General features: G+C 43.5%; 1 protein-coding gene across 1 annotated transcript in view; it reads left to right on the top strand.

Annotated features, from left to right (window-relative positions):
- The window catches only part of LOC137437443 (glutamate receptor-interacting protein 2-like), a 283933-nt gene that overhangs the window by 53154 nt on the left and 218571 nt on the right, over positions 1–12208 (top strand). The gene's annotated exons all lie outside the window — the stretch shown is intronic.

Genomic DNA, 12208 nt, shown 5'->3' with positions numbered 1-12208 from the left:
GTTAGTGCAGGTTTGACTTCAGTGGATGGCGATTTAATGATAGAAAAAGGTGTTATATTTACCTGGGCAGAATTTTCACTGTGTTTAAGATGGTTTGGTTTTTTTTTTTGTATACTGAATCGAGGCTCGTGAAAGAGCTAACATTTATTTCACAAACAAATCAACCAGACAAACAAAATGTATAAAAAGAGGGAGTGGAAGACAAGATGGGGAGAGAAGGGGAAGCACACAACCACAACATTTGAGAGCAGGGAGAAGTGTGGGAGGGAGAGGGCTTGGGGGGAGGAGGCGTGGGAAGGGGGGGGGGGGGGGGGAAGAGGTATAAAACACAAGGGGACCGAAATTAGCGGGGGTAGAAAAGATCAAGGTTTTGGATGGGGGAGGATAAGAGATGGTGGTGAACAGCTGTTTTAAAGACCTGGAGGGTGGAGTGGGATTGAAGAGAGTGAGGGAGTTTGTTCCAGAGGCGGGAGAAAAGAGGAATGAAGGAGTGAAGGTGAGCAGAAAGTCTTGATTTTGGCAGTTTAACCATAAGAGGGTTTCAGGCAGATCTTGTGCGACCTGTAGGAATATTTGGGGGACAGAGCCCAGAGAGAGCTGGGGGGGCAAGGCCAGAGAGGAGTCGGTAGAAGACGGATGATGGTTATGGCAGATGAAGACAATTGAGCATCTTTACAGCATCTGCTCTAAAAATATAATATTCCCACTAACATTCTGCTCCAAGCCGATGCTTCCAAATGCGGTGTATGCTTGAAACAAGGACACACCTGGCAGGTAATACTATATAAATTCAAGATCAAAGGAAATTGGATGCACCTGAGCTCAATTTGGAGTGTCATAGCAAAGGGGTTGAATACTTATCGACTCGAGACATTTCAGCTTCTATTTTTTAATTATTTTGTAAAAACTTTGTAAACTTCGACATTATGGGATATTTTGTGAAGATCAGAGACAGAAAATCTCAATGTCTTACATTTTAAATTCAGGCTGTAACAACAAAATGTGAAAAAGTTAATGGGTGTGAATACATTGTGTATGTGACTGTAGTAAAGAAACATTTTCATCATTTTCATTCATTAAGTGGTTATATAAATAGTCTCACATTAGCGACTTAGACAAAGCAAGAACTCACCTAACTAGGTACATAACGAAACCGAGCTGTTTGGGTTTGACGATCACGATGCTCTCATTTTACCTCCGCCAACAAAGGTGTATGGAGGTTATGTTTTCACCCCTGTTTGTCTGTTTGTTTGTTTGTCTGTTTGTCAGTTTGTCAGTTTGTCTGCCTGTTTGTCTCTCTGTTTGTCTGCCTGTCTGTCTGCCTGTCTGTTTGTCTGTCTGTTTGTCTTTGTTTGTCTGTCTGTTTGTCTGTCTGTTTGTCTGTCTGTTTGTCTGTCTGTTTGTCTGTCTGTTTGTCTGTCTGTTTGTTTGTCTGTCTGTTTGTCTGTCTGTTTGTCTGTCTGTTTGTTTGTCTGTTTGTCAGTTTGTCTGTTTGTCTGTCTGTTTGTCTCTCTGTTTGTCTGCCTGTCTGTTTGTCTGTCTGTTTGTCTGTCTGTTTGTTTGTCTGTCTGTCTGTTTGTCTGTCTGTTTGTCTGTCTGTTTGTCTGTCTGTTTGTCTGTTTGTTTGTCTGTCTGTCTGTTTGTCTGTCTGTTTGTCTGTCTGTTTGTCTGTCTGTTTGTCTGTCTGTGAAGAAAATATCTCAAAAAGTTGAAGACGGATTCGGACGAAATTTGGCAGAGATGTAGCGAATGTGACAAAAACGAACTGATTAGATTTTGGTAAAGATCCGGATTCGGCTACTGGAATTTTAAAAGTGATTCTTCACCATTGGGAGATAGGGCCAAAAACGATACATAGCAGGATATCTCAAAGAGTTGTGGACGGATTCGGACAAAACTTGCTGGACCGGTTGGGTGTCTGACAAGGACGATTCCATTCAATTTTGGTGAAGATCTGAATATGGATTCAGGTGAGGTCAGGTATGGGAGCATGCGCCGGAGCTGCGCGTCGCCGCATCCATTTTCCAACGGTACTCCAGGTGCCTCCATCTGGCCATCCCCCAGGCTGATACCTGGCCCATCCCTATCTCCTTGAGATACCGATGAACCTGCTGCAACCACGGGGCACGTGGTCGGCCGTTGGCCTCCTCCACTCACGAGGTTCCCTTGCTGAGAGTATCTGGTGAGCTGGGTCAGCGTCCGGATAACGAGCCACATGTCCATGCAGCCGCAGCTGATGCTCACGGACCATACAGGAGACAAATCTCATCTGAGTCTCTCTCAGCAACCGCTCGTTGGACACAAAATCTGACCAGCAATAGCCAAGGATTCTCCAAAGAGACTTGGTTCCAATGGAGTTGTCTCATTCTCTGGCCCTTGGTGAGGGTCCAAGTCTCACAGCCGTAGAGCAAGACTGGAAGCACCAAGGACTTAAAGGCCCTGACTGTTGTCCTCCTGAATAGATACCGACAGCACCACACCCCATGATCCAGTGAATCCATGACCCCCCAGTCCCGACGCAGACGTCTATAAACCTCTGGCTCATAACATGCAGAGATGTATGGATTCGGATACGAGAATTATTTAATTTTAAGTGATTCTTCACCGAGATTGGGCGAAGAGCGATATATATCTATATATATATATGGGAGTATACACAGGATCAGCAAGTCGCTGCGTCCTTGGACGACTCCTCAGCAACATCCCGACACACACCACTGTGTGTGCTACTGAATGAGGTGTTTTACGGCGCCCAGAGTGCAATTCCTGCCACCGACCTCCTTGAGGGAGGACCCAGTACCTTGGTACTCATTTCGCCGACCTCGGAAGGATGACAGGCTGAGTCAACCCCACCTGGTCTAATTCAACAACTGAACGAGATTCGAACTCAGGACCTCAGGATAAGAGCGATATATAACATGATATTTAAATAATTTACACCACTCACAATAAGGGATATTGTGTGAGTGAGTTTTTTTTTTTAAGGCGTTAGGGTTGGGGTATTGAAATCAAGAATGCTGTGTTTTTTCACACTCATTAATAACCATAGAATTAGGACCAACAACTTTTTTCAACATAATTAATACACAAAATCAACCACATCGAAGAACCTGCCAATATCCCTAACTTATTGTGAGTAGTGTATGTGTGAGTTATGACTAAACTTGGTGGACAAGTTGGTTTGGTGACAAGAACAAGTGTTACGCCGAGGTCCCCCGTCGGTGAAGTGATGTGAGTTGACAAAGTGGAAGACGCAAGGCGGCCATCTTGGATTTTGACGTGGCGACCCAATTTTCAATAACGTTCTCCCTAATGCGTAGATACACCCACACACCAGATTAGAAGTTAGGAGATCGTTTATTAGTCCCCTACCGGTGTACACCGGAGGGGACTATAGGTTTGCACGCCGTCCCTCCGTCCGTCCGTCCGTCACTCCGTCAGTCTGTCAGTCCGTCAGTCCGTCAGTCCGTCAGTCCGTCAGTCCGTCAGTCTGTCAGTCCGTCAGTCTGTCGCGCAAAGAATAGTTTTCCGGACTTTATTTCTAAACGCTTAAAGCTAATGATTTCAAACTTGGCACATGGGTTCCTCATGATAAGTTACAGGACAGGTTCGAACTTCACGACGTTTCGATCACTTTTGACAAAGTTATGGCACTTTGAACTTTGGGAATTCTGATAATTCTGATGATCCTCAACTCAGTGCCATTTTAAGTTTTAATTTCCTTTAAAAACCAATTTCTCTGCAATAATTGGACCGATTGAGATAAAAATTTTCACCATATGATGGACTCGGTCTGGAGAATATTTAAATGGTAATTATGACGTCACAGGTCACGTGGTTCGGTCGCCATATTGTTTTTCGTGAAAACACGAAAACCCCTTTTTCTCTGCAACGGCTGAACAGATCGAGGCCAAACTCTGCAGGCACAATCGCATACCCATGACGAACAAAAAAGGCAGCGAGCATGACGTCATGCGTCACATGGTTTCAGAGTTATGACGTTTTTAAGCATGAACCTTTAAAACCGAGCTCCTCCCTCATTTTTGATCCAATCGAGGGTAAACTTCACAGATCTGTTCAGCATGTCAGTCTACTAAAACGTCCTTTTGGAATTTGCGATAGGGCACGTGGTTTGGCAGATATCGTTAATTAAACGAAAAAAAATAAAATTTGGATATCTCTTGAATCGCTAGTACCTCAGACCGTGAGTTGGTAATTATATCATTCACACAGTGCAATACATGCAGGCTGCTCCACGGAGCGACCTTGCGGGCTTATCAACGAGGCGAGGCGTGACACACACGTGTCTCAGCATACCTCAGATCAAGTTTGAAAACCAGCATCAACCGTGCATAAATTTGCATATTCGATCATTTTTGACAAAGTTATGGCACTTTGAACTTTGGTAGGGTTCATGTATTGCAGCGCAATACTCAGAATGCTTGTTTTTCAAGATATTTCGCTCAAGGTTCAGACATATATATGGTGGCGGCCATCTTGGATTTTGACGTGGCGACCCAATTTTCATTAGCGTTCGTCCTTATGCCTAGATACACCCACACACTGGATTAGAAGTTAGTAGTTCGTTTATTAGTTCCCTACCGGTGTACACCGGAGGGGACTGTAGGTTTGCACGCCGTCCGTCCGTCTGTCAGTCCGTCAGTCCGTCAGTCCGTCAGTCTGTCAGTCCGTCACGCAAAGAACAGTTTTCCGGACTTTTTTTCTAAACTCTTAATGCTAATGATTTAAAACTTGGCAGATGGTTTCCTCATGATAAGTTACAGATCAAGTTCGAACTTCACGACGTTTCGATCATTTTTGACAAAGTTATGGCACTTTGAACTTTGGGAATTCTGATAATTCTGATAATCCTTAACTCAGTGCCATTTTAAGTTTTAATTTCCTTTAAAAAAGATATTCTCTGCAATAATTGGACCGATTGAGATCACCTTTTCACCGTAGGGGGGACTCGGTCTGTAGAATATTTTAATGGTAATTATGACGTCCCAGGTCACGTGGTTCGGCCGCCATATTGTTCTTCGTGAAAACACGAAAACCCCTTTTTCTCTGCAACGGCTGAACAGATCGAGGCCAAACTTTGCATGCAGATTCACAAACCCATGACGAACAAAAAAGTCAGCGAGAATGACGTCATGCATCACATGGTTTCAGAGTTATGACGTTTTTAAACATGAACCTTTAAAACCGAGCTCCTCCCTCATTTTTGATCCAATCGAGGGGAAACTTCACAGGTCTGTTCAACATGTCCGTCTACTAAAATGTCCTTTTGGAATTCGCGATAGGGCACGTGGTTTGGCAGATATCGTTAATTAAACGAAAATATTTTTAAAATGGATATCTCTTCTTTATTCTCGAGTTCTCCTCAAGCCGCACCACGCGCCCTCAGCCTCGTCTCGCGAACGTCAAAAGCGCGACACAGCGCGCGCTTTCGGGAGGGGTGGAGCCAAGCCGAGCAACATATATATACACATCGATCATTGATTGTGAACCGGAAACATATAACAAATTACTGATATTTAGCGACTCGAAAGGTTCTTTATCAACAACTTATTTTCTCGTGCTTCTGCTGACCTGTCTGCAAGGTGTATAAATCGAAGTCCCGAGTGCGAATCACAGGTGAGCCCATCCTGAGGTAATTAGCGATTGGGAACGATTCAGAACCTGTGGGTAAATAACCCTGGGTAATTTCCCCAACAGTTTTCCGGGCGACAGACTGCCGGTAGGGGACATGTATTGCAGCGCAATACTCAGAATGCTTGTTCTATATGTTTCGAATAAAAAATGAACCAACCATACACCTCTTCATTCAAGTAACTTTGCAGTCATGACAAAGGGATTGCAGTGTTACGATTATATTTACTATATTATTAGTCCCCTACCGGTGTACACCAGAGGGGACTTTAGGTTTGCACTCCGTCCCTCCGTCTGTCAGTCTGTCGGTCTGTCAGTCTGTCAGTCTGTCAGTCCGTCACACAAAGAACAGTTTTCCGGACTTTTTTTTCTAAACGCTTAATGCTAATGATTTCAAACTTTGTACATGGTTTCCTCATGATAAGTTACAGATCAAGTTCGAACTTCACGACGTTTCGATCATTTTTGACAAAGTTATGGCACTTTGAACTTTGGTAATTTCCCAACAGTTTTCCGCACGACAGACTGCCGGTAGGGGACATGTATTGCAGCGCAATACTCAGAATGCTTGTTTTTCAAGATATTTCGCTCACGAGGTTCAGACATATATATGGTGGCGGCCATCTTGGATTTTGACGTGGCGACCCAATTTTCAATAGCGTTCTTCCTTATGCGTAGATACACCCACACCGGATTATAAGTTAGTAGTTCGTTTATTAGTCCCCTACTGGTGTACACCGGAGGAGACTATAGGTTTGCACGCCGTCCCTCCGTCCGTCAGTCCGTCAGTCTGTCCGTCTGTCAGTCCGTCAGTCCATCAGTCCGTCACGCAAAGAATAGTTTTCCGGACTTTTTTTCTGAACTCTTAATGCTAATGATTTCAAACTTGGCACATGGTGTCCTCATGATAAGGTACAGGTCAAGTTCGAACTTCACGACGTTTCGATCATTTTTGACAAAGTTATGGCACTTTGAACTTTGGTAATTCTGATAATTCTGATGATCCTTAACTCAGTGCCATTTTAAGTTTTAATTTCCTTTAAAAAACAATTTCTCTACAATAAATAGGACCGATTGAGATAAAAAAATTTCACCATATGATGCACTCGGTCTGCAGAATATTTTAATCGTAGTTATGACGTCACAGGTCACGTGGTTCGGCCGCCATATTGTTTTTCATGAAAACATGAAAACCCCTTTTTCTCTGCAACGGCTGAACAGATCGAATATCGAGGCCAAACTTTGCAGGCAGAATCGCATACCCATGACGAACAAAAAAGTCAGCGAGCATGACGTCATGCATCACATGGTTTCAGAGTTATGACGTTTTTAAGCATGGACCTTTAAAACCGAGCTCCTCCCTCATTTTTGATTCAATCGAGGGGAAACTTCACAGATCTGTTCAGCACTAAAATGTCCTTTTGTAATTTGCGATAGGGCACGTGGTTTGGCAGATATCGTTAATTAAACGAAAATATTTTAAAAAATGGATATCTCTTGTTTATTCTCGAGTTCTCCTCAAGCCGCACTGCACGTCCTCAGCCTCGTCTCTTGAACGTCAACAGCGCGACACGGCGCGTGCTTTTGGGAGGGGCGGAGCCAAGCCGAGAAACATATATATACACATCGATCATTGATCGTGAACCGAAAAATATAATAAATTACTGATAGTTTCAGAGTTATGACGTTTTTAAGCATGAACCTTTAAAACCGAGCCCCTCCCTCATTTTTGATCCAATCGAGGGGAAACTTCACAGATCTGTTCAGCATGTCAGTCTACTAAAATGTCCTTTTGGAATTTGCGATAGGGCACGTGGTTTTGCAGATATCGTTAATTAAACGAAAATATTTAAAAAATGGATATCTCTTGAATCGCTGGTACCTCAGACCGTGAGTTGGTAATTATATAATTTACACAGTGCAATACGTGCAGGCTGCTCCATGGAGCGACCTTGCGGGCTTATCGACGAGGTGAGGCATGACACACACGTGTCTCAGCATACGTCAGATCAAGTTTGAAAACCAGCATCAACCTTGCATAAATTTGCATATTCGATCATTCTTGACAAAGTTATGGCACTTTGAACTTTGGTTGGGGACATGTATTGCAGCGCAATACTCAGAATGCTTGTTAATCTAGTCGCTTGTTTCCAGGTGTCTTGTATAGCCAGTTTTACCAAATACATCATACTAATTATTAATCGACCGAAAAAAGTCTTTCTCAAAATCTGTCTGAGTAGCATTTTGTTGCTGTCCTCCTTTTCCCTTTATAAGGTGTGAGGTCCGATGGTACCAAGATTCTGTCCTGCCTTGACCATGATACTCCACAACTCCCCTCTGTCCTCAGCCAACTCTCTCCACCCTCCAACCACCCTCACCTTATTGAAATCCCTCTTCTCACAATCCTTCCATCTCAACCGTGGTTTACCTTATTTCCTCCTACCTTTCTCCCTCAACCTATCCGCTCTCTTTGCCATGCTCTCTTCCCCATCCGCACCAGGTGTCCAGCCCATCTTAGCTGACATTTCACCAATCTTCCCATCAACCTCACCTGCACACCAATCTCCTCCCTCAGTTCATCCATTCTCCTTCTATCCACACTCTTGAAAAGATCGAGGCCATTCTCCACATCACTCTTCACTCCAACAATCCTCCTGACCCAGTTGTTCTCACAAAACTGCAGCCTCTGTTGTTGTCTCTCTGTCAGTGCCACCGTCTCCAGACTGTAAAGGCAGACATGACATGACATGACACACGACATCAGAACCTTCGCTTTCAAACGCCTTGATATCTTTCTGTCTGCCACTACACCCTCCACCCTCCTCCATGCATTCACACCCACCTGAATCCTCCTCCGCACTTCTGCATCTGACTTACCATCCCCGGTCACTGTTCCACCCCAGATACTCAAACCTATTTCCTTGTCTGATCTCCTTCTCTTCGAACCCGATATTCATTTCTTGTCTCTGCTGCCCCAACCCACATCACCTCCATCTTGTCCGTGCTCATTTTAAGTCCACGTTTCTCAAATGCCTCCTTCCACTCCCTTAGTACTTCCTGCATCTCCCTCCCACTCTCCACCATAACAACCAGATTGTCCACATACAATATCCTCCCCAGAATATTTTTCATGTTTACCTTCCTGCTCACCAGCTCCATCACCATGATAACCTTCCTGCTTACCAGCTCCATCACCATGGTTACCATCCTGCTTACCAGCTCCATCACCATGGTTACCATCCTGCTTACCAGCTCCATCACCATGGTTACCATCCTGCTTACAAGCTCCATCACCATGTTTACCTTCCCGCTTACCAGCTCCATCACCATGGTTACCTTCCCGCTTACCAGCTCCATCACCATGATAACCTTCCCGCTTACCAGCTCCATGACCATGATAACCTTCCTGCCTCAATCCGATGTGCACATTGAACTCCTCCAGCATCACAGGACCAACCAAACTCTTCCCTTCCTTCCCTTGTCCATCCCTACAACAAACCTAACTTCTGCTTCCGGCAGACCCATCCATCTCGGTGTCGGGACAGTATCGTAGACCTTTTCCAGATCCACAAATCCCAATGCAATTCCACCTTGCACCTCCAAACTTTTCTCCACAGTTCTGTTCTGTTCGAACAAGCCTGCGGTGTGGAGATATCTAGTCGCTCTCCTGGGAGCGACCCAGACTTCCTCACATCGAAGATGGAGTACCATCTTGCCTTTGTAAAGCCATGGCCACAAGAGAGGGAGAGAGAGAGAGAGGCAGAGACAAGATGGAGTGGGCCGGCCCATGGGGCCCAATCGGTGCTGTGTCCGTGATCACACCTGTAGCCAATCGGTGCTGTGTCCGTGATCACACTTGCAGACAATCGGTGCTGTGTCCGTGATCACACCTGTAGCCAATCGGTGCTGTGTCCGTGATCACACTTGCAGACAATCGGTGCTGTGTCCGTGATCACACCTGTAGCCAATCGGTGCTGTGACCGTGATCACACCTGTAGCCAATCAGTGCTGTGACCGTGATCACACTCAGACAAATCGGGGAAACAGGGAAGAATGGGGGAAGATTTGGCCCCTGACTTGCGTTGGGGGTGGGTGGCGGTGGAGGATGCCAATCACCGTGAAGAGGCATCCCGTTTATGGTCCTGATGTTGTGGATGATGCTAATTCACTGAGAGATGATGATCATAAGGATGGTTATGGATATGGATATGATTATGATGATGATGGGGATGATGATGATGATGTAAAATGTAATGGGAATGGAAATGATCATTCTGATTGTGGGGATTTTTGTTTCTTTGGTATGAAGATTATTTTGTAATATCAATGATAATGCTTATGATGATGATGATGATGATGAGACCATGGATGATAATGCTTATGATGATGATGATGATGATGATGAGACCATGGATGATAATGTTTATGATGATGATGATGATGATGAGACCAGGGATGATAATGCTTATGATGATGATGATACCAGATATGATAATGTGTATGATGATGATGATGATGATACCAGATATGATAATGCTTATGATGATGATGATGATACCAGATATGATAATGCTTATGATGATGATGATGATGATGATACCAGATATGATAATGCATATGATGATGATGATGATGAGACCAGGGATGATAATGATGATGATGATGATGCTGATAATGATGAGACCAGGGATGATAATTATCATTATGGTAATGTTGGTGATAATGATGGTAATTTTAATATCGTAATGATAATTGGGTGACGATGGTCATGATGATGATATTGATGTTGATAGTGATTATTGTGGTGGGGGAGGGTTGGGGGGCTGGTGATGATAATGATGATAATTACCATAGTTTTTAATGATATGATGGAGATATTGACATGATTGTGATGATGATCACAGTGATGGTAGGGACCTGGATAGTGATGATGATTGGGGGGAGGTTGGGATGGCAGGTGATGATAATTACTATAGTATTTTATGATACGATGGAGATATTGACATGATTGTGATGATGATCACAGTGATGATAGGGACCTGGATAGTGATGATGATTGGGGGGAGGTTGGGATGGCAGGTGATGATAATTACTATAGTATTTTATGATACGATGGAGATATTGACATGATTGTGATGATGATCACAGTGATAATAGGGACCTGGATAGTGATGATGATTGGCGGGAGGTTGGGATGGCAGGTGATGATAATTACTATAGTATTTTATGATATGATGGGAGATATTGACATGATTGTGATGATGATCATGGTGATGATAGTGATCTGGATAGTGATGATGATTGGGGGGAGGTTGGGATGGCAGGTGATGATAATTACTATAGTATTTTATGATATGATGGGAGATATTGACATGATTGTGATGATGATCACAGTGATAATAGGGACCTGGATAGTGATGATGATTGGGGGGAGGTTGGGATGGCAGGTGATGATAATTACTATAGTATTTTATGATACGATGGAGATATTGACATGATTGTGATGATGATCACAGTGATAATAGGGACCTGGATAGTGATGATGATTGGCAGGAGGTTGGGATGGCAGGTGATGATAATTACTGTTGTATTTTATGATACGATGGAGATATTGACATGATTGTGATGATGATCACAGTGATAATAGGGACCTGGATAGTGATGATGATTGGCGGGAGGTTGGGATGGCAGGTGATGATAATTACTATAGTATTTTATGATATGATGGGAGATATTGACATGATTGTGATGATGATCATGGTGATGATAGTGATCTGGATAGTGATGATGATTGGGGGGAGGTTGGGATGGCTGATGATGACAATTACCATATTATTTTATGATACGATGGAGATATTGACATGATTGTGATGATGATCATGATGATGATAGTGATCTGGATAGTGATGATGATTGGGGGGAGGTTGGGATGGCTGATGATGACAATTACCATATTATTTTATGATATGATGGAGATATTGACATGATTGTGATGATGATCATGGTGATGATAGTGATCTGGATAGTGATGATGATTGGGGGGAGGTTGGGATGGCTGATGATGACAATTACCATATTATTTTATGATACGATGGAGATATTGACATGATTGTGATGATGATCATGGTGATGATAGTGATCTGGATAGTGATGATGATTGGGGGGAGGTTGGGATGGCTGATGATGACAATTACCATATTATTTTATGATACGATGCGGATATTGACATGATTGTGATGATGATCATGATGATGATAGTGACCTGGATAGTGATGATGATTGGGGGGAGGTTGGGATGGCAGGTGATGACAATTACCATAGTATTTTATGATACGATGCGGATATTGACATGATTGTGATGATGATCATGGTAATGATAGTGATCTGGAGAGTGATGATGATTGGGGGGAGGTTGGGATGGCTGATGATGATAATTACCATAGTATTTTATGATACGATGCGGATATTGACATGATTGTGATGATGATCATGGTGATGATAGTGATCTGGATAGTGATGATGATTGGGGGGAGGTTGGGATGGCTGATGATGATAA

The sequence above is a fragment of the Myxine glutinosa genome, chromosome 12 (genome assembly GCF_964187855.1).
Source record: "Myxine glutinosa chromosome 12, kmMyxGlut1.1, whole genome shotgun sequence".
NCBI lineage: Eukaryota > Metazoa > Chordata > Myxini > Myxiniformes > Myxinidae > Myxine > Myxine glutinosa.
This window is presented reverse-complemented; position numbering and strand designations above follow the sequence as displayed.